At 46.6% G+C, this 22,205-nt stretch overlaps 1 protein-coding gene across 2 annotated transcripts in view; it reads left to right on the top strand.

The window, feature by feature from the left end:
- Positions 1-15,426: 15,426 nt before the first annotated feature.
- The window catches only part of colq (collagen-like tail subunit (single strand of homotrimer) of asymmetric acetylcholinesterase), a 212,717-nt gene continuing 205,938 nt past the window's right edge, over positions 15,427-22,205 (top strand). For both annotated transcript variants that reach the window (XM_072509367.1, XM_072509368.1), the window contains exon 1: positions 15,427-15,630. The gene's annotated coding sequence lies outside the window, so the exon portion shown is untranslated. The remainder of the gene's footprint in view (positions 15,631-22,205) is intronic.

A 22,205-nucleotide genomic window follows, 5' to 3' on the forward strand; every position in this document is an offset into this window, starting at 1 on the left:
CACAGTATTTCAGTAAGGAGGCGCGCACAGATGTCGGAAGTGCACCGGATAACAATTAAAGGGCCAATTAAGCCCATTGAAACTGCAATTGTCTCCTATTTTGAGCAGCCTGTGCACTTTTACGGTTGACACACAGGCGACGCAGCCAGGCAGCTTTCACGGTTTTCATGGCTTCTATATCCAGGGCAGGATTAAGGCCCACAGGATCTTGGCAAGGTGAGTATGTGGGAATTTTGATGTGAGTTGGTTGGAGTTGGTTTACAGACAGTTTCTGTCATTTTTTGGTGTTCTAGAGAACTCTGATTTCTCAGCTTTTAAGGAGGATTTCTGCTGGGAGGCCCCTTCAGTATATTATTGTCTTTAAAAGAATGGTGATCGTCTACTCTGCTGGGAATCTCCTGCGGTTGGTTTGAACTTTCCTGCTTATCATTGTAACAATATGTATATTGTAAGGAATACAAAGGGATAACAATTTGATGTTAATACTTCTCACCACCAAATGAAATAAGGAGCAGTCATATAAATATCCTGGGATTCCTGGGATTCTAGGAGAAGGTGTTTAGGCATGAAAGAGATTAGTTGCATAGTGTCGAGTTTTGTAGTTAGAGATATTGTATAGTTTAATTTGATAACTTTTTCCTTGTGACTTGTGCGAATCTTTTTTTAAAAATTTAGAGTACGCAATTCATTTTTTCCAATTAAGGGGCAATTTGACGTGGCCAATCTACCTAGCCTACACATCATTGGGTTGTGGGGGCGAAACCCACGCAAAAACGGGGAGAATGTGCAAACTCCACACGGACAGTGACCCAGAGCCGGGATCGAATCTGGCACCTCGGTGCCGTGAGGCAGTAGTGCTACCACTGCACCACCGTGCTGCCCTTACTTGTGCAAATCTTATTTAAGTAGTGTAAATAAATCAGCTTTGTTCATTTACTTAGCTTGATGGCCTTTGTTCAACACTGCGTTCTCAAGACACCCTGACTTATAAAACAGAGAACATCACCTGGCACCAGGAGTAGTCACCAAGGTAGTATAGTTTGATTTAGAGAGAGAAAGAAGAAAAAAAAATCTCCGAACAAAATACTTGAACATTGAAAAAAAAATCTCATCCAGACACTGATCGCAACGACTTTGTGGAAGCCAGTCACGTCGAACAGAAGAGCCCAGTTGAAGCTTCATGGAGGGTTTGCAGACTCCAAAGCAGTTCAGGACATTGGGTAAAGTAGATGTGAACTGGAGGAACTTCAAACAACAGTTTGAATTGAACCTCTCAGTCTCAGACCTCAAAGCGGCCAGTGATCAGCGAAAGAATGTGTTGTTCTTAACCATGGCTGGACTGCAAGCGTTAGAATTGTATTACTCATTCCACTTCGAGAATGATGTTGATAAAGAGAATACAATACGGTCATAGGAAAGTTCAACAGACACTGTGAATTGCAGAATAATGAAATGTTTGAGCGTTATATATTCCGAAAATGAGTCCAAAAGGCAGGTAAAACAATTAATTGTTTCACAACAGATCTCAGGCTCAAAGCGCAAAAGTATAATTTTCGATTTTATTAGACTCTCTTCTGTGGGACCAGATTGTATTCAGCATAAAAAATGAAAAGCTGCGTGAACGCTTGCTCAGGCAACAGAAATTAACACTAGAAGAAGCTATCAGTATGTGTTGTGCGAGTGAACTTGCTAAGAATCAATATTCCGAGATGGAGGTTTGCGAAAGTGGCACGAAAACAAACAACGTGGCTAATGGCATTGATGCTGTGGCGCACATAAGAAAACAGTGAGCTATGGACGGTGGCCATTTTGCGCATGATGCAAGCAGCGTCGTGACATGCAAACGTTGTGGCCACGGCCACCCATAGAAAAAATGCCCAGCCTTCGGGAAAGTATGCAGAAAGTGTCACAAACTGAACCATTTCGCTACGCAGTGCCGAACGGGAACTAGATCGCCACAGTCGAAGAAAAGAAGTTCAGTTAACAAATGCAGAACTGTTCAAACAGTAAATGCAAATAAATGTACAATGAAAGCGATCAAACCTGACAGTGTCCCAGATATGTGCGACTTGGAAGGCACTTTCTTTGTCAGCATTGGAAAAAAAATTAATGCTACTCCAAAGGTTATTTCTACAAAGGAAAACTTAAAGCCAATATCAATTGCCAATACTAAAGATGACTGACCAATTCCATTGAAGATTAATGGAACGGACATTCTATTTAAATTGGATACAGGTGCTCATGCAACTTTAATTAATGAATTGGACTTAGCCAAATTAAATGAAGCCTCCAATACATGACAATCATTGTCAACTACGAGACTATAATGGCAATTCATCAGTATGTTGGGAACATGTTATCTCACGGTACAAGTTAGACACGGGGATGCCTTTAAAATTTGAAATAATGGGACCAAAGCATTCATCACTCCTAAGAGTGCAGGCATGTGAAGAGAATTCACAGCACAGACAAAATCTCAGTCCATGCACAAGATCAAATAGATGCCATAATTGATAGATTTCCAAATGTATTTCAAGGAATGGATACATTACTATTCAGGTACAAGATAGAGTTGAAGGAGAATATCAAGCCGGTTATTCACCCAACGAGAAGAATACCTGCTCCCTTGAGAGAACGCCTGAAACAGGAACGCAACCACTTGTAGCTGTCGGGAATCATCATGAAAGTGATAGAGCCCACTGACTGGGTTAGTTCAATGGTGTACGTCAAAAAAAACAAATGGAGATCTCAGAATCTGTATATATCCGAAAGACCTCAATCAGAATAAGAAACATTATCCTATCCCAAAACGTGAAGAAATCACAAGTGAAATGGCACACGCCAAGATTTTTTCCAAACTAGATGCCTCTAAAGGATTTTGGCAACTGGAACTGGATGAAACCAGTAGAAAGTTATGCACATTCAATACTCCCGATGGTCGATATTGCTTCCACAGAATGCCCTATGGCATAATATCAGCCTCAGATATACCGTCGTGCAACGGAGCAAATTACTTAAGGAATTGATGATGTCCGCGTCTACGTTGACGATATAATGATCTGGTCGTCAGCCCATGAAGAGCATAATGCAAAACGTCTGAAAGTAATAATAACAATAACTTTATTGTCACAGTAGGCTTACATTGCAATGAAGTTACTGTGAAAAGCCCCGACTCGTCACATTCCGGCGCCGGTTCGGGTACACAGAATGTCCAAATTACCTAACAGCACGTCTTTCGGGACTAGTGGGAGGAAACCGGAGCACCCGGAGGAAACCCATGCAGACACGACACAGACAGTGACCCAAGCCGGGAATCGAACCTGGGACCCTGGCGCTGTGAAACCAGAGTGCTAACCACTGTGCTCTGTGCAGACATATTTGGTTTGAAGCTCAATCCGACCAAATGCAAATTTGGTATATCCAAACTCACATTTTTGGGGGACCAGATTTCCGCTCAAGTTGCGCAGCCAGATAACTAGAAAGTTGCAGCAATTAACAAAATGTCTTTGCCAAGGACAAGAAAGCGGTTCTCAGACTACTTGGGGTCGTTAACTTCCTTGGAAAGTTTATTCCAAACTTATCCTCAAGAACAACAGCTTTGAGACAGCTGATAAAGAAGAATGTTCTGTTTACATGGACAGACGAACATGCAAAGGAGTGATCTGATTTGAAATCAGCATTCACAACTGAACCAGTACTATCATTCTTCGACCAAATGAGTGAAACCAAGATACCAACCGATGCAAGTAAGGATGGCATAGGAACTGTGCTACTTCAGAAAAATTCTGATGAGCAATGGCGACCCATCACCTACACATCAAGAACGATGACTCTGACTGAACAACGCTACATGCAGATAGAAAAGGAATGTCTAGGTCTTTTCACAGGAATTGAGGAGTTCCATGACTATGTATATGGATTACCAACCATTACTGTAGAAACGGATCATCGTCCACTTGTAACAATCATCAAAAAGAATTTAAATGATATGTCATTGAGACTACAAAGAATCAGAATAAAACTTCAATGTTATGATTTCGAGCTTGTATATACACCCGGTAAGGATCTCGTGGTAGCTGATGCACTGTCACGGGCAACTGAAGAAGATACTGGGATAGATGACATAGTTCAGGTAGTAGAAGCTTAAGCTAATTTCTTGGAAGAAAATCTATCTGTATCAGATGAAAAACTTAAGTTGATAAAATAAGAAACCACCAAAGTGGACACATTACAGCGTGTGATGCGTTATACGAGAGATGGTTGGCCTAAAGGAAATTGTTTTAGTTATAGGAACATTCAAGCTAATCTAAGCACTATCAATGAATTTGTGCTTAGACAAGACCACATAGTGATTCCAACTACGCTAAGGCAAATGATCCTAACCAAGGTTCATGAAGGAGTCTTAGGAATCGAAATGTGCAAACAAAGAGCTCGACAGTCAGTCTACAGGCCAGGCATTAATGCAGACATCACTAACCTCGTATCAGAATGTGAAACATGTCAACGCAACCAATCACAGCAACAAAAAGAAAAATTGATGATGCATGATCTTGTAAAGACTTCATGGTCAAAGGTTGGCATTGATCTATTCTACTTTCATGGTAAAGATTATTTACTAATCATCGATTACTATTCGAATTACGCTGAGGTGATAAGATTACCCAACTCTAGTTTGCAAGCAGTAATCAAAGCCACCAAAGAAGTGTTTGTTCGACATGGGATCCTGCTCACAGCCATGACGGACAACGTGCTTTGACAGCTGCGATTGGACGGAATTTTCACAGCAATATGATTTTAAGCACAAAACGTCTAGCCCATTACATCCGCAATCGAACGGAAAAATGGAGAAAGGTGTTCACGTTGTGAAAAAAATCCTCAAGAAATCCCTGCATTCAGGAAGTGATCCATTCTTAGCTCTACTCAGCTACAGAGCTACAGCACTAGCTACAGGTTTGCCACCAGCTCAATTGCAGATGAATTGACAGCTATGTACAGCGTTAACATGCTTAGAACTAGCAGATCCTCTTACTGAAGATGTTGTAAATAAAATGAAGCAGAACAAGCAAATGCAACAATGGTATTATGACAGGATAGCTAAAGAAATGACAGGATCAAAAGAAAGCCAGACAGGCTCAATCTATGAACTGTAAAAAGTTTTAAAATTGTTAACATGTAAAAATATTCATTTACATGTATAGAGCACATATGCTTACCATGTATAAATGTTTGAAATGATGTACAAACATGTTCAAAGAATGGGGAATGTAACAATAGGTATATTGTAAGGAATGCAAAAAGTTAACAATTTGATGTTAATACTTCTCACCACCAGATGGAGTCATATAAATATCATGTGACTCCTGGGATTCTGGGAGAAGGTGTTTTGGCGTGAGAAAGATTAGTTGCATAGTGTAGAGTTCTGTAGTTAGAGATATTATATAGTTTAATTTAATAACTTTTATCTTGGGACTTGTTTGAATCTTACTTAAGTAGTGTAAATAAATCAGCTTTATTTACTTCATTTACTGAGCTTGATGTTCTTTGTTCAACAATACATACTCAAGATATCCTGATTTACACAACAGAGAACATCACACAAAGTATTCGAGAAACATTTTTTAAAAATATTTTTATTCACCATATTTTCATCATTTTCACCATACAAAAAGAAACAGAAACAAAACAACCCCAACAATATAACATATCAACTGAAAACAGAAAAGAGAGCAGTACTGCCCCCATCCATCTCCCGTCGCCCCCCCCTCCTCCCCTACCCCCCTCCTCCCCCCCCCCCTCAATATTCAATGGTAACCAACTCCCGAAAGTGCATAATAAACAAACCCCAAGAAACTTCACCTTCTCCAGGGTCAAACACTCCAGCAGGTCCCCCAGCCACTCCGAGGCACAGGGTGGAAAGACTGACCTCTTCCCCAACAGGACCCGCCTACGAGCGATCAGCGAGGTGAAGGCTAAAACATCCGCTCCCGCCTTCACTCGGGCTGGTCTGACACCCCAAAAATGCCTTCTATGAGCTGGATTCTCTGTTTCTGGGACGATGTCCTTACGCCGTCATAAAAATTGTGGTCTCTTATGCCAGAAAAACTGGCGTCAAAATGCCACAGATTCACCGTCTTGCAGGGGGCTAGCTCCAGCTGCCGATACGGGCCCCCGCATGTGCGGATCAGAGATCGCACATGCGCACGGCGGCGGCCTCCACTGGCCGCGACTGCGGAAATAGTCCGTCCGATTGGCCACTCGCCAGGCCCGGACCACCCTCACAATAAAGGCCCAGACCCGTATGAGACCCCCCCTGCTTTCCGATCGGCCCACCCCTGAAGATGGCAGCCACGGACTGAGTCTGCAGCCGCCTCGCGAGTATCCCGAATGGCAGGGCCTGATTAGAAATACACCGTCGGGACTTCGGCCGGTCGGGGGTGGAGAATGGAGAGGCGGACCTCAAGCAATCGCCACAGGTGGTGGATACGCGGCATACTTCCCGAGTATGCCGCTTTTAGGAGGTGGACAATCGCGGAACCGGCGCTGGGCCCGATTTCATGCGTGAAACTGGATCCTCCGCCCCTGCGCCGAATGCAATTTTGACGTGGGGGTGCGGAGAATCCAGCCCCACATCTATGTGCAAGATCCCCGAGATTGTGCTAAATATATCCTGCCAATACCTTGCCAGCTTTGGGCAGGACCAAAACATGTGAACATGGTTCGTGGGGCTCTCTCACATCGCTCACAGACATCCTCCAACCCCTCGAACAGCCGGCTCATCCTCGATTTTGTGAGGTGTGCCCTATGCACAACTTTCAGCTGTATCATTAACAGCCTCGCACTTGAGGTCGAGGCAGCACCTCGCACCACTATCCCTCTTCCATCGCCGGCCCTCCAGCTCCTCCTCCCACTTTGCCTTAATCTCCTCCATAGTCACGTTGTCTTCCTCCAGGATCCTCCCATTAATCTCTGAAATAACCCCCTTTTCCAGACACCCCTGCCTCATACCCAGGTACAGAGCAAAGTACCCCAAATTCATATTATTGATGCGAACACTCGCCATCGGCTCTTTGCACAACAGTACCACCATCAAGTAACCCGATCAAACGCCTTCTCTCCGTCCACCACCTCAATCTCCTTTCCCTCCGCCGGATACAGGATCACATTAAGTAAACTCCTCACGTTCGAGAACAGCTGCCTTCCCTTCATGAAACCTGTCTGATCTCTCCAATCACCTTTGGGAGACACTCCTCCAGCCTTGCCTGCCAAAACCTTTGCCAATATCTTGGTATCTGTATTCAGTCGGGATATGGGCCTCCTCAACCCACACTCTGTCGTAATATACACCAGTATATCATGGTGCAGGCACACACACTGATGGACACATAGCAAGACCAATCAACACACACAACACCGCAGCCAATCACCAGTTAGAGCACACTCACTATACAGACAGAGGGCATCAGAGTTCCCGCTCATTCGGGATGCAGCCTCTTAGAAGGACAGAGCTCACAGCTTACAGCACAGATCTTCACCATATGCTGAGTGCATAGACTGGTTAGGACAGCATAGGTCTTTAGTTTAATCTAACATTGTGTTAACCCACAGTGAAAGTATGTTCAACAGTTTCTAACTTAATAAAATAGTGTTGTACTATTTTAAGTGTTGGTGGCCTGTATGTGTTCCATGGATCCAGAGCACCCAACACATCATGATACCAGGAGTTGAGGGATGTTAGAACTTCTTAGACCTACCTGCAAGTGATCTGCCTTCCACCAGCACACAGCCATCCTGCAAAATGGACAGCGTCCGCCCGCCGCCGCCGCTCCGCATCACCGGTAACCTAGGGGCCAACTGGAAGATATTCAAACAACGCTTCCAGATCCACCTTGAAGCCACAGACCGGGAAGCTGCCTCAGACACCAGGAAGATCGCTCTCTTCCTATCCACGGCCGGGGAACATGCCATCCACATTTTCAATTCTCTCACCTTTGCTGATGGTGAAGATAAATCAAAATTCAAGACGGTCCTCCTCAAGTTTGACAGTCACTGCGACATCGAGGTGAATGAAAGTTTCGAGCGCTATGTATTCCAAAAGCGTTTGCAGGGTAAGGATGAACCTTTCCAGTCCTTTCTCACCCACCTCTGCATCCTTGCGCAGTCCTGTAATTACGGGTCCACCTCCGACTCCATGCTACACAACCAGATCGTTTTTGGTGTTCAGTCGGACCCCCTACGCCAGCAGCAAGGTAAAGCAGCTCACCCTAGCGATTGCCATCGACACCTGCGTGCTACATGAACACGCCACTAGTCGGTATTCCCACATCCAAGCAGCTGAAACGGCGCGGCAAGGTCCCCACGAGGCAGAACGGCTCCAAGCAATCGAGCAACTCCAGGGCCTCAGCCTAGATGCGGGCGGCCATTTTGCGCGCTTTTCGCGGACTCCCGCGCTTGTGCGCACCGAACGAGGTGACGGCATCGTCGACGAACGTACTGCGCAGGCGCGCACCATGTACGACCACACCACGCATGCGCGGTGGTGCAGCGAACGCACTGATGCTACAACATGCGGCAACTGTGGCTCCGCCCACTTAAAGCAGCAATGTCCTGCTTTAATAAAGACCTCTGCCTTGTCCTAACCAGTCGATGCACTCAGCACATGGTGAATGTCTGTGCTGCAGGCTGTGAGCTCTGTTCTACTGGGAAGCTGCAGCTCGAATGAGCGGGAACTCCGATGCCCCCTGTCTTTATAGTGCGTGTGCTCTAACTGGTGATTGGCTGCTGTGTTGTGTGTGTTGATTGGTCCCACTGTGTGTCCATCAGTGTGTGTGTGTCTGCACCATGATATACTGGTGTATATTATGACAGACAACTGGTCAAACTTTGCCTGAAGCTCCTTCCTCCTGTCCCAAAACAGTCAGGCCCGGGTCCCCGCGTACCTCCTGTCCACCTCCAGCAACTCCTCGATCAGTTTTTGGCCCTCTTCTCTCTCCTCCTTATCCACCTTAACCTTGAACAAAATCACCTCCCCCCTCACTACTACCTTCAGAGCCTCACAGACAACCAACTGCAAAACTTCCCCTGTGCAATTAAACCCCACATATTCCTCGATTACCTTCTCGAGCTTATTGCAAAACCTCCAGTCCCCTAATAGCTCCACATCCATTCTTCACCTTGACCTCTGAGCCATCCCCTTCTCCAGAACCACATCTGTGCAATGCGGCTCATGGTCTGCAATCAATATTGCTGAATACTCCTACACTTTGACCCCGGCCAATAACACCTTCCCCACCATGAAAAAGTCTGTTCTCGAGTACACTTTATGTACTGTGGAGAAAAATGAATACTCCCATTTCCGCGAGTGCAGGAACCTCCACGGGTCAACTCCTCCCATTGCTCTCATGAGACCAGGCACCGCCTTTGCCCCCCCCCCACTCCCGACAGGGTCAGCGAGCGCGGTTGAGACCTGTCCATCTTCGGTTCCTGCACCATATTCCAGTCCCCCTCCCCCTAATAAATCGTGGGTATCCAAATCAGGGATGGCACCCAACACCTTTTTCACAAACCTCCCATCATCCCAGTTGGGGCCATATACGCTTGACAGTGCCACCAACCTCCTGTCACAATCACGTACCTGGCTCCCGGTCCGCCACCACCTTCTCCATCTGAAACCTCACCCTTTTGCCCACCAATACCGCTACTGCCGAGCCCTACAATCGAACCTCGAGTGGAAAACCTGGCTCACCCAACCCTTTCTAAGCATCACCTGGTCCTTCCCCCTCCCCCAACAACTCCGTCAACATATTTTCAAAGTACTCAGTCAGCCTCGGACCCTCCACCCCTTCCAGCAAGCCCACTATTCTCAAATTCTGCCACCTCAACCTATTCCCCATGTACTCCACCTTGGCTCTGAGTCCTTTGTTGGCCTCCGCCACCCTCCACAGCTCCTCACCCATCGAATTGAACTGCCCACTGTGTTGCGACACAGATTCCTCCACCCCCTTTAACTTCTCTCCTTGCTTCCATATCTCAGACAATGTCTTCAACACTGTCGCCTTTGCGGGGGCCATTGCCTTCTCCACGAGTTCCTTCATCATAGCCATTATCTCCTTTCACAGCACTTCCATGTGCTTAGCCAACTGCCTCTCAAATTCTCTGGTCATCACCTCAGTCAGTCTCCACTGTGAAGGGTGGGGCTCCATCTAGCGATTCCGACTCCGCCATCTTTCTGCTGCCGGGCTGACCCGTTCACTCGACGGCGAACTTTCGCTCGCCTCCTTCTTCCCAGCGGCTTTTTTCTGGGTCCTAGACATTACCCAGCTTCCTGATGTCTTCCTGCATCAGCTTATTCAAAAACTGCCCCTAGAACAAGGCATTAAACTCCAAAAAGCAGAGTCTCGAGCAGGATCTACCCAAAGTCTGACTTCTACCTGAATGCTGCCACCAGACGTCAGATTTAGAGAAACTTAAAGGGCTAAAATCCAACAATTCTCCTGGGCCTGACGGGGATACCCTAGGGTTCTAAAAGAGATAGCTGCAGAGATAGTAGGTGTGCTGCCCATGATATTCCAAAATTACTTAGATTCGGGAACAGTTCCAGTGGATTGTAAATTGCAAATGTTACATTGCTTTTCAAGAAAGGATGGAGAAAGAAGGCAGTGAACTAGAGGCCAGGTAGTCGAACATCAATTGCTGGGAAAATGCTTGCGTCTATTATCAAAGATGTATTAACAATATACTTAGAAAAGCATGGTATAATTAGAACAATCAACATTATTCTTCTAAAGAGCAATCTTGTTTGACAAGTTTGTTCGTTCTTTTGACGATCTAACTGGTAGAGTACATGGAGGGGAACCAGTAGATGCAGTATACCTGGATTTCAGAACGGCATTCGATAACATGGCACATAAAAGCGTAATAGGTAAGATAGAAGTTGTGGAGTAATATATTAGCATGGATAGAGGATTGGTTAATGGATAGAAAACAGAGAATGGGCGGAAACAGGCCTTTTTCAAGCCACCAGACAACAAATCGTGTTGGAAGTCTAAGAGTTGTAAGGGATGATGGTACCTGGGGCAGTCCGGAGGGCAAGATCCGTCCCGGCCGGAGGGAGTATGGCAAGTACCTGGACCTCAGCTATTTACAATCTATATTAATGACTTAGATGAAGAGACAAAGAGTAACGTATCTAGGTTTGCTAATGATACCAAGCTGACTGGAAAGATAAGTTACAGGAAGGACAAAGAGAGGCTGAAAAGAGATACGGGCAGGTTAGCTGAGTGGACAACATGCTGACAGATGGAATATAATGTAGGGAAGTGTGAGGTTATTCACTTTGGTAGTAAGAATAGAAAATCAGAATTCTTTTTCAAAGGTGATAATTTTTAAGTGTTCATTTGCAAAGAGCTTTGGGTGTTCTGGTACAAAGGACACAGCAAGCAACTAGGAAAGGCATTTTGGCATCTATTGCAAGGGGATTGGAGTACAGGAATAAAGAGGTCCTGGTACAATTGTACAGACATTTGGTGAGACGGCATCTGGAGTACTGTGTGCAGTTTTGGACTCCATATTCATGAAAGTATATACTTGCAATAGAGGCAGTACAGCAAAGGCACATAAATTGGTCCCTGGGATGAGGGGGCTGTCCTATAATGAGGCAATTTAAATTAGTCTCAGGATAAAAGCAAATTACTGCGGATGCTGGAATCCGAAACGAAAGAGAAAATGCTGGAAAATCTCAGCAGGTCTGGCAGCATCTGTAGGGAGAGAAAAGAGCTAACGTTTCGAGTCCGATGACTCTTTGACAAAGCATCCAACAGATGCTGCCAGACCAGCTGAGATTTTCCAGCATTTTCTCTTTCGTTTTAAATTAGACTCATATTCTCTGAAGTTTAGAAGAGTGAGAGGCGATTCCTTGAAACCTACAAAATGTTGAAGGGGCTTGATGGAAAGATGCTGAGGGATCGTTTCTGCTGTCGGGGAATCTGAAACACAGGGGCATGATTTCAGGATAGGAGCAGAGCATTTGGAACTAAGATGCAAAAAATTACTTCATTCAAAGAGTAGTGTACCTTTGAATTCTCTACTCTAGTGAGTTTGGTCATGGAGTGACAAGCCCGAGTACCTCTACAAAAAGTAGGAATTGCAAGGTAGTTAGATCAATGGTCCCATCCTCTGCCAGTCAATTAGCTAATGGGTATTTTCCAAGTTTGGGGAATCTAATGCTGACATTGCAAAACTCATAATCTATTTCTTGAATTCTCCCTCTGTGTACCCGAACAGGTGCCGGAATGTGGTGACCAGCTGCTTTTCACAGTAACTTCATTGCAATGTTAATATAAGCCTACTTGTGACAGTAAAGATTATTATTATTATTATTGTGGATGCTCCGTGGTTGAATACATTGAAGGCTGGGATAGTCAGATTTTTGGTCTTCAGGGAAATGGTGTTAAAGCCCAAGGTCAGCTCTGATTGTACTGAATGGTGGAGCAGGCTCAATGGGCCATGTGGTTTACTCCTGCTCCTACTTCTCATGTTCTTATTTTATTATGTTCTCAGTAATAGCGACCCTAAAAGCTATCTCAATTTTTGCAAAAAAAAACACTTGGTTCATTGGTAGGTGCCCTTTAGGGAAAGAAATCTGTCATCCTCACCTCACTGTGCATGGTGGCACAGTGGATAGCACTGATGCCTCACAGCACCAGGGACCCCGGTCCAATTCCAGCCTCAGGTGACTGTCTGGGTGGAGTTTGCACTTTCTCCCTGTGTTTGCATGGGTTTCCTCCGGATGCTCCCTTTTCCTCCCACAGTTCAAAGATGTGTAAGTTATTGCCCCTTAGTGTCCAAAAGTTTAAGTAGGGTTACTGGAACAGGGTGGAAGTATGGGCTTAAGTAGGGCGCTCTTTCCAAGGGCCAGTGCAGACTCAATGGGCCGAAGAGCCTCCTTCTGCACTGTAGGGATTCTATGATTCTATAATATGGCCTACATGTGACTCCAGACCCACAGCAATGTGGCTGACTCTTTATTGCCCTCTGAAATGGCCTAACAAGCTACTCCGCTCAGTGGCAATTAGAGATGGGAAATAAATGCTGGCCTTTAATAAATGATGCCCACATCCCATTAAATAATTTAAAAAACATGCTTACACTCACATGGACCATGAAAACATTAATAAAATGCAGACCATTGCCGACAATTTTCCTTTGCACTTGTGCAAGGAAGGATTCAGAAATCCAACACAATTGTTTCTATTAGATGCCTTGTGTGACCTGGTATCACCGGACCAATATATAAGTGTTTGGTGCTACTAGATTTCCTTTAATTGGAATGAGTGGTGATTCGTTTTTTCCCCCAACCTCCATTACATCCTGCTTGACAGGCCTCACCAGAACAATGTCAATATTATTATGCGCTTTGTCAGGTATTGATCTGACAAATCTGATCTGGTCATGGAGTGACAAGCCTGAGTACCTCTACAAAGAGTAGGAACTGCAAGGTAATTAGATCAATGGTCCCATCCTCTGCCAGTTAATTAGCTAATGGGTAATTTCCAAGTTTGGGGAATCTAATGCTGACATTGCAAAACTTGTAACCTATATCTTGAATAGATAAAGTATGATCTCTGCAGCAGAACAGCCCGAAGACTGAAGTCAACATTTACATCAATAACTGCAACAAACTGCAGTGAACTGGCAATATGATTTTTTTTTTACAAGTTTAGCTACGGTTTTCCCCCATTAAGGTTCGGTTCTGTGCGTTCGATTTGTAACATTTTAGTAAAATACAATTGTTACTTCGTTTGGTTTAAAACAGTTGCAGTGGCCCCTTTTAAGTTGCTTGCCAGGTGGCAAACCGTGTCCTTTTCGCTACCTTAAAACCAGGAGTATAAAAATGAATATCTGTATAAAACATTTGTAATCTCTAGCGGCTGACTATTTGGTAGATGGAAGTTTGCATTGGGAGACTCTGTTGTTGACTGTATTGTACAACCCCAATGCTTGCTTTGTCTCCTGTGCGTTTTTCCTGCTTTATCCGAATTCGTCAAGTTTTACCCAGAGTTTTTCATGAATTGCCTTCGGCCTTTAATGAAAGAGAGAGAAAAATTGATTTAACTTCCGTTTGTCCAAAAAAAAAAGTATGAGTGAAAGCAATACCATGCTGGGGCATAGCTCTCTCCTTAATTGCATCGTCATTAAATCCGGAATAAAATAGGTTTAATAAATCAGATTTGCGTGATGCAGTCGATCAATAACCTTAAACTGTGTTGGAGTGCGGAACCATCCCTGCCAGACTGATCAAGGTCCGTCGAGTGGTAAGAACTGGCAATTTCTTAATGTTTACTCACTGTTTCCCTGTAAACCCCAGTCTTGAGGATTTAAAGGCAACGGCGACTATCTCATAAACGCTTTTATATATCTATCTATATATATATATGGGAAGTTAACCTGGTACAAGCAGAGGCAACAGGGCGGATATGAAAATATCCCGCGCGTTTTTTTTCCGTTTCTTCATTAGTTTCCAGTGTCCTGCTTCCCTCAACCGGATCAGACTGAAGTACAGATCTGGCCCATTTGTGACTCGTCAGGTCCCTTGTTCTCGGTCAGTCTGCAGCAGCTCGGTGCACAGGTCAGACACAGCGTGGAGTGATATCATTACAGATCCATCGGTAGCCGCACGATGGAGAATAAGGGCCCATATCAGCAAATTAAAGCACTATCATTTATAGAGATAACCCCCATTGTTGAATGTGCAGCTCCAGTAACAGTTTAAACTGTTGGAAATTGAGTGTGTGCAAGCACATTTAAATAGAGATGCGATATACAGATGGTATAAACATCTGGATAGAACTAATTACTAGCATAGATCCATTTATAGTGAAGTCAGACCAATATAACAAGCAGATATAGGTCAAAAAGCAGATATAGGTATCTGGAACAGAGCAGGTGTGCGGAAGGTATGTACTTCTAATTTTAAAGGTTGTAATTCAGAGTTTGAGTATTTATTTTCGGTGAAGACATCAAGTCCACTTTTAATCTGTCACGACTGTCAGATCTATTCTCGAGGCAAGTGAGCAATAATCCTTGGCCAGTTAGCCTCGAGAAGGCCACACAAACCAGCCTCTATTTCATGGGGCCGGGGGCAAGTGTCTGAGTTGAAATCCTTGTTGTTAATGTCTTTATATTGGCTCCATTTGGTTTGAAACGATGCCCTGTGAAGAAGCTCCTCGAGTTGTTCCTGTGTGTGAATTGGGCGCAGCGACGGGGGGGGGGGGGTCAATGTTGATCTGGTGGAGGTGCTGGCTGAGCTTGCCACTTGCTCCTGAGCGCCTCCTCGCTGCCACTAGCCGCTCCCAGCTTCCTTAGGCATTTTAACATCGCCTCCCGTTCCCGGGCTGCAGGAGGAGTTTTTTAAAAAATCACGTGTTACAGTCAGAACCCAAAGATATGAAAAAGGGCACCGGGTATTCCACCGATTACCTGGAGGGGGGAATCTTGGCATTTTTATTGAAACCAGTCTCTCGGCTGCAGGCATTCAATAGGTTTCACCGCATTGATGTTTGAATGGTCAGAGCACCGAGATCACGACAAGAGGGGCTTGAGGATTGACTTTACAGAATTAAATGGTCTAACTAGGTAAGTGAGAGAGTTGTATTCCACCGTCAATGATGTAACAGTCCTCGTTTTAATCACACTTTGTTTGACTTACATTCGTGACTGACACCCTGTGCCCCTACAGCCGATCGCTGTAACTCCGCAGGAGGCATTTTACACATTGAGTATTACAACCCCCCCCCCCCCCCCCCCCCCAAGTCATTAGAAATGCCCCACTCACTCGGACTGATTCTGAGCCTCCGGCTACAGCCGAGGGCGAAACAGCTCAGGCAGCCGATCGTTTCCTTGTGCGATCACTATGAACACCGAGGAGGAAGTGGGGCTCTCTCTGGGCTAAAGAAAAAGCTGATGGTGTTTTATTCGATCAGTAATTCGCAACATTTCGGAAAGTCAAAGCCAGCCTGTCAATTCCATCCCTCGAGCGCCAAAATGAATGGGCTATTTTTTTATTAGATCATAATTAATGAGGTGGTATCTATATTGAGTTTGCGATTCATGTCTAGTCGGTTTAGGATTAATAGGTGTGGCACTTTTAATGGATTTAGGATTAATAGCGATTTATGGTTTGCAATCAGTCGGGATGCTTTCTCCATTGTGTATAGGATGTACAGAATGCATCTTTATTGTGTTTGGAATGAATGAGGTGGTATCTTTGAGATTGGGAATGACGGTATATGTATTGCCCTGGGGCGACTAGAGGCTGTTTATTGAGGTTAAGATTATGATGGGTGCTTTTTGTTGGAATTGGGGGTAATGGGGACACATGGACCAAATGGGGGTCCCAAACCAACTCAGGACTGTTGGAGCTACCTTCCAAGAGGCAGCCTCCAAACAGGCTATCTCTGAGCTCCCTGAGCCTCAGCAAAACCATGGGGAGAGGTGGGTGCTGCTGAGGCAGGTCAGAAACACCCAGGGCAGATCAACATTGCCCTTCTTAAAGGCAATGAGAGGATGGGCAACACATGCTGGCATAGTGGTCATGCCACACAGCATGATAGAGGGTAATGAAATGAAATAAAATGAAAATCACTTATTGTCACTAGTAGGCTTCAAATGAAGTTACTGTGAAAAGCCCCTAGTCGCCACATTCCGGCGCCTGTTCGGGGAGGCTGGTACGGGAATTGAACCGTGCTGCTGGCCTGCCTTGGTCTGTTTTCAAAGCCAGTGATTTAGCCCTGTGCTAAACCAGTGTAAAGAAGAGACTTGGTTTCATAAGGACTGTAAGGTGGTCTCTCCTACCATTACTGTCATGGACAGATGCATCTGTGTTGATTCTCCTACCAGCTGCCAAAGGCCTTGTCTGACAGATATGTTCTTCAGAACTCAATCAGTAGTTGTACCATGGAACCAATCACCCAGAGAATATTCTGTGTCCTTGCTTCTTCCAAGTGGTGTTCAACATGAAACATTACTGATTCATCAAATGAGGGAGGGCAATAAGTGGTTGTTAGCAAGAGATTTCCTTTCCCATATTTGACCTAATGCCATAGGACTTCAATAGGATCCGGAGTCAATGTTGAGGATTCCCAGGGCCAGTCCCTCTGACTATATACTACTGTGCTGCCACCTCTGGTAGTCTGACCTGCTTGTAGGGCAGGACATACCCAAGGATGGTGATAGAGGAGTCTGGGACACTGGCTGTAATGTATGCTTTGATGTGCATTACTATATGGGACAGCTCTTCTGATGTTGGCACAAGCCCCCATATGTTAGTGAGGACTTTGTAGGTTCAACTGGGTTGGTGTGGATTTATGTCATTTATGGTGCCTAGGTTGATGGCAGGACTTTTCTGTGGTGATCTAGTCCATTATGGAGGGCATTTAAGGGTCAACCATATTGCTATGGATCTGGAATCACTTGTGGGCCCGATCAGATAAGGGCAGCAAATTCCCTTCCCTGAAGGATTCTAGTCTAGTGAACCAAATGAATTTTTAATGATGATCCACAGTTTCTTTCACATAATTAGTATGAGTATAATCTCTATCATAGTTAGCAATTAATAGGAGCACAATTTTTCTTGGGTTTAGGATTAAGAAGTATCATTACCTATTTTAGGATTAATAAAGTCAAATATTTGTTTGGGTTGAGATTAATCGTGAGGATATCTTTTTTGGGGCCAAATTTAATAGGGGCAGTATCTTTATTGTGGTTCTGCTCAATGGGAAGTTTTGTTTATTAGGTATACTGAGGCACGCTTGTAGTTTGTATTAATAGCTGCAGTAGCCTTATTCAATCTGTGATGAATAGCTGAGTTAACTTGATTAGATTTAAGGTTAACAGGGACAGTATCGACTTGCGGTGGCGGCCATGGAGGGGTAGGCCACACATTTGATAGCTCCAACCTGTAACAGACTTTTGGACCTTTTCCCCCCCGGTTATGTTCGGATTTTATGGGCTAAATCAGTGAAGAGTGAGACAGTAAGGAGAAATCCCCCTCCGGGGTGGAGAAGTGGACCAGAAGTGGCCGGGTGAGACGACAAAGTCCTATAAGGGAGACGCAAGCAGAGCTGGTAACACGGGACAGCATGGCGAAGGGCAAGGGCCGCGGGGAGACGGCACAGTGGTCGACGGAGCAGCTGGCGAAGTTTTTCGAGGATTGCTTCGCCAAGCTGAAGAGGGACACGTTGGACCCGATTAAGGCTTTGATTGATCAAGTGGTTCAGAATCAGGAAACCCACTGGAGAGTGATCCAGGGGGTCAAACAAGAGTTGTCCGAGCATGAGGAGTATATAACCATGCTGGAAAGCAAGGTGGGGATGATGAACGACCGCCAGAAAAGAATGCAGAAGCTGGAGGACCTGGAGAATATGTCCAGGAGGCAGAATCTCAGAATTGTTGACCTCCCTGAAGGCAGTGAGGGATCAGATGCGAGGGGCTATGTGACGGACATGTTGGGGAAGTTGATGGGGGCTGGGGCTTTCCCTCAGTCCCTGGAAGTGGACAGAGCGCACAGAGCCCTCGCTAGGAAGCCCAGAGCGAATGAACCGCCGAGGGCCATGGTGGTACGTTTTCACCGGAACACGTTTTGCGGTGGGCCAGGAAAGAACGGAGCAGCAAGTGGGAGAACTGTGAGTTGCCAAGAGGCGAGCTGGGTTCAATCGGGCAAAAACGACCCTTTTTAAGAAGGGAGTGAAGTTCGGGATGCCGTACCCAGCCCGTCTGTGGGTCACACATGAGGAACAGGACTTCTACTTTGAAACACCAGACGAAGTATGAACCTTTATTTAAGAAAATAAGCTGGAGGTGAATTAAAAGACATTTAAGCCTCGGAGAAGTTCTGTGGCGGCGATTTGTGGTGTTGGATTGTAAAAATGTAAGTAGTTCTGTGTGAAATAATGGGTTGTGTGGATGGTTAAAGGTTGTTTTGTGTTGCAGAGACCTTGTTTGAGGGGGGGGATGGGCATTGAATTTAGTTCTGCTTTTTGGGTGACTATTTTTCTAAAGTGTTTGCTTCTTCACTGTTTTTTTTCTGTTGTTTGTTTACTGGGGAATGTGATGCTGTTAAAATGTTTATTCATGTGGGGGGGAGAGAGGAGTGAACAATAGGGAGACAGACTGCTTAGTGCCAGGGGTGGGAGCTATCGAGTCAGCTTGGGTCAGCTGACTCTCGGAAGCGCAGTTGGGGTGGGGGGGGGTGGACAGGTGGTAAGCTGGAGCTTGACTTGGGGGATAGGGTTTTTAGTGTTGTTGCTGGGGGGAGGGGGGGAGCTGCTTTGCTGACAGGGGAGGAATTGTTATTAGGGGACAAATGGGAGGTCGGGAACGGCGACAGCCCGAGGGGGGACTCGAGGAAGCGGGAGGCGCGAGCTCGAGGCTGGCCTAAAAAAGGGTGATGGCTAGTCGGCAGTGGGGGAGGTGGAAGCCCCTCGTCCAGGCTGATCACATGGAACGTGAGAGGAGTGAATGGGCCGGTCAAGAGGGCTCGCATGTTCGCACATTTGAGGGAACTGAAGGCGGACATGGCAATGCTACAAGAGACACACCTAAAGGTTACAGACCAGACGAGATTGAGGGAGGGGTGGGTTAACCAAGTATTCCACTCTGGACTGGACTCAAAGACCAGGGGGGTAGCGATCTTGATCAGCAAACGAGTGGCATTCGAGGCTGGGAGAATCGTGTCAGACAAGGGGGGTAGGTACATAATGGTGAGTGGGAAGCTGGAGGGGGTACGAGTGGTACTTGTGAACATACATGCTCAGAATTGGGATGACGTGGAATTTATGAGGTGGCTGTTAGGTAAGATCCCAGACTTGGACTTCCGGTTGCGGTGATGCCGAGCTAGCCGCACGTTTCGGCGGCTCCAGCTCCGACGGACCTTCGGGCTCTTTTAAGAGCCCCAACGGGGAATTTCTTGTCGACCCAGCCCGGTGTGGGGTGTGGGAGAAGGGAGTCCCCCCCAAATGAAGGAGGAAAAAACTGGCGGCGGCGGCTGCAGCCCGAGGAATCATCGACCAAAAGGTCAGAGGGAGAGAAGTTCAAGATGGTGGCGGAGAAAGCGGACGCGACATGGGGGCCTGAGCAGGATGAAATTGTGAGACGGTGCGTGGAGCTGCTGAAGAGGGAGGTGCTGACCCCGATGCTACAGGCAATTGAGGGGCTCAAGGAGACATTAAAGACCCAGGAGACAGAGCTTCGCGTGGTGGAGCAGAAGGTGACAGATATTGAGGACGAGATCCTGGGCCTGGCGGTTAAGACTCAGACGCACGAGGCACTTCATAAAAAGTGCACTAAAAGGATCGAGGCCCTAGAAAACGGAGTGCGAAGGAAGAACCTTCGGATACTTGGTCTCCCTGAGGGTGTGGAAGGAGTGGACTGTGGAGCGTACGCAAGTACGATGCTGAGCTCACTGATGGGTGCTGAGGCCCCTACGGGCCCCATGGAGGTGGAGTGGGCAAATCGGATTCCGTCGAGAAGACCAAAAGCGGGAGAACCACCGAGGGCGATAATCGTGCGATTTTACCGCCTTAAGGACAGAGAAGAGGTCCTGAGATGGGCTAAAAAGGTGCGGAGTAGCAGATGGGAGAACGCTGTGGTACGGATATACCAGGATTGGAGTGCGGAGGTGGCGAGAAGGAGGGCGAGCTTCAACCGAGCCAAAGAGGTGTTGCATAAAAGGAAGGTGAAGTTTGGGATGCTGCAGCTGGCAAGACTATGGGTCACGTATCAGGAGAGACACCATTATTTCGAGACGGCGGAGGAAGCATGGTCCTTCATCAAAGAAGAGAAATTGGATGGGAACTGAGGGACTGATGCTGCAGGAAATGTTATTGTTATTGATTTTGTTAATGTTATGGGTGAAGTTAATTGAGAAGCAAACTGGGAAGGGGGGAGACATTGGGGAAATGTGGGCGCCGGTGATGGGGGAAAGACGGGACACAGTCGGAGAATGGGGAAGGGGAGGGGGAGGGGAAAGGGAGCTGCGCCATAAGAGGCGGGTCAGGTAAACGGATGTTCCCGCGCCAGAAAGAATAAGGCGGGAAGACAGGCGCAAGGCGGATGGGAGTTCCCCCACACGGGGGGGGTCGAGGAGTGAGCAGGAGCAGCCGGGGTCAGTTGAAGTCAGCTGACTTACGGAAGTGACATGGGGGGAGCAATCAAGCTAAATAGGGATCTAGCGGGGGGGGGGGGGGGGGGGGGGGGGGACAACTGGGTTGCTGCTGCGGAAATCCAAAAGGAAATGGCTAAAGAGTGGGTGGGCGGGGATGGTGTGCGACGCTGGGGGAGCGAGATGGAGCGCGGAGGCGGGATATGGGACTGGCCTAGAGAAGGTAATGGCTAGTCGACACGGGAGGGGGGCAGGTAGCCCCCTAGTGAGGCTGATCATGTGGAACGTGAGAGGCCTGAACGGACCGATAAAAAGGGCCCGAGTGCTCGCGCATTTGAAAGGACTAAGGGCAGACGTGGTTATGCTCCAAGAGACGCACCTAAAGGTGGCGGACCAAGTTAGGCTAAGGAAAGGATGGGTGGGACAGGTGTCCCACTCAGAACTGGACGCAAAGAACAGAGGGGTGGCCATTTTGGTGGGGAAACGGGTAGCATTTGAAGCAAAGAACATCGTAGCAGATAGTGGAGGTAGATATGTAATGGTGAGTGGTAGGCTGGAGGGAATGGAGGTCGTGTTGGTTAATGTGTATGCCCCAAATTGTGACGATGCGGGATTTATGAGACGGATGCTGGGGCGTATACCGGACCTGGAGGTAGGAAACTTGATTCTAGGAGGGGACTTTAATACGGTGCTAGACCCGGGGCTAGATAGTTCCAGCTCAAGGACCGGAAGAAGGCCGGCAGCGGCCAAGGTACTTAAGGGGTTTATGGACCAAATGGGGGGAGTGGATCCATGGCGATTTCTTAGACCGAGGGCTAGGGAGTTTTCCTTCTTCTCCCATGTCCATAAAGTGTACTCTCGGATAGATTTTTTTGTTTTGGGAAGGTCGTTGATCTCTAGGGTGGAAGAAGCTGAGTACTCAGCAATAGCGGTTTCGGATCATGCCCCACATTGGGTGGACCTGGAATTAGGAGAGGGCAGGGAGCAGAGAACACTCTGGCGATTAGATGTGGGACTGATGGCGGATGAGGGAGTGTGGGCAAGAGTGCGG

The sequence above is a fragment of the Scyliorhinus torazame genome, chromosome 6, assembly GCF_047496885.1.
Source record: "Scyliorhinus torazame isolate Kashiwa2021f chromosome 6, sScyTor2.1, whole genome shotgun sequence".
In the NCBI taxonomy this organism is placed as follows: domain Eukaryota; kingdom Metazoa; phylum Chordata; class Chondrichthyes; order Carcharhiniformes; family Scyliorhinidae; genus Scyliorhinus; species Scyliorhinus torazame.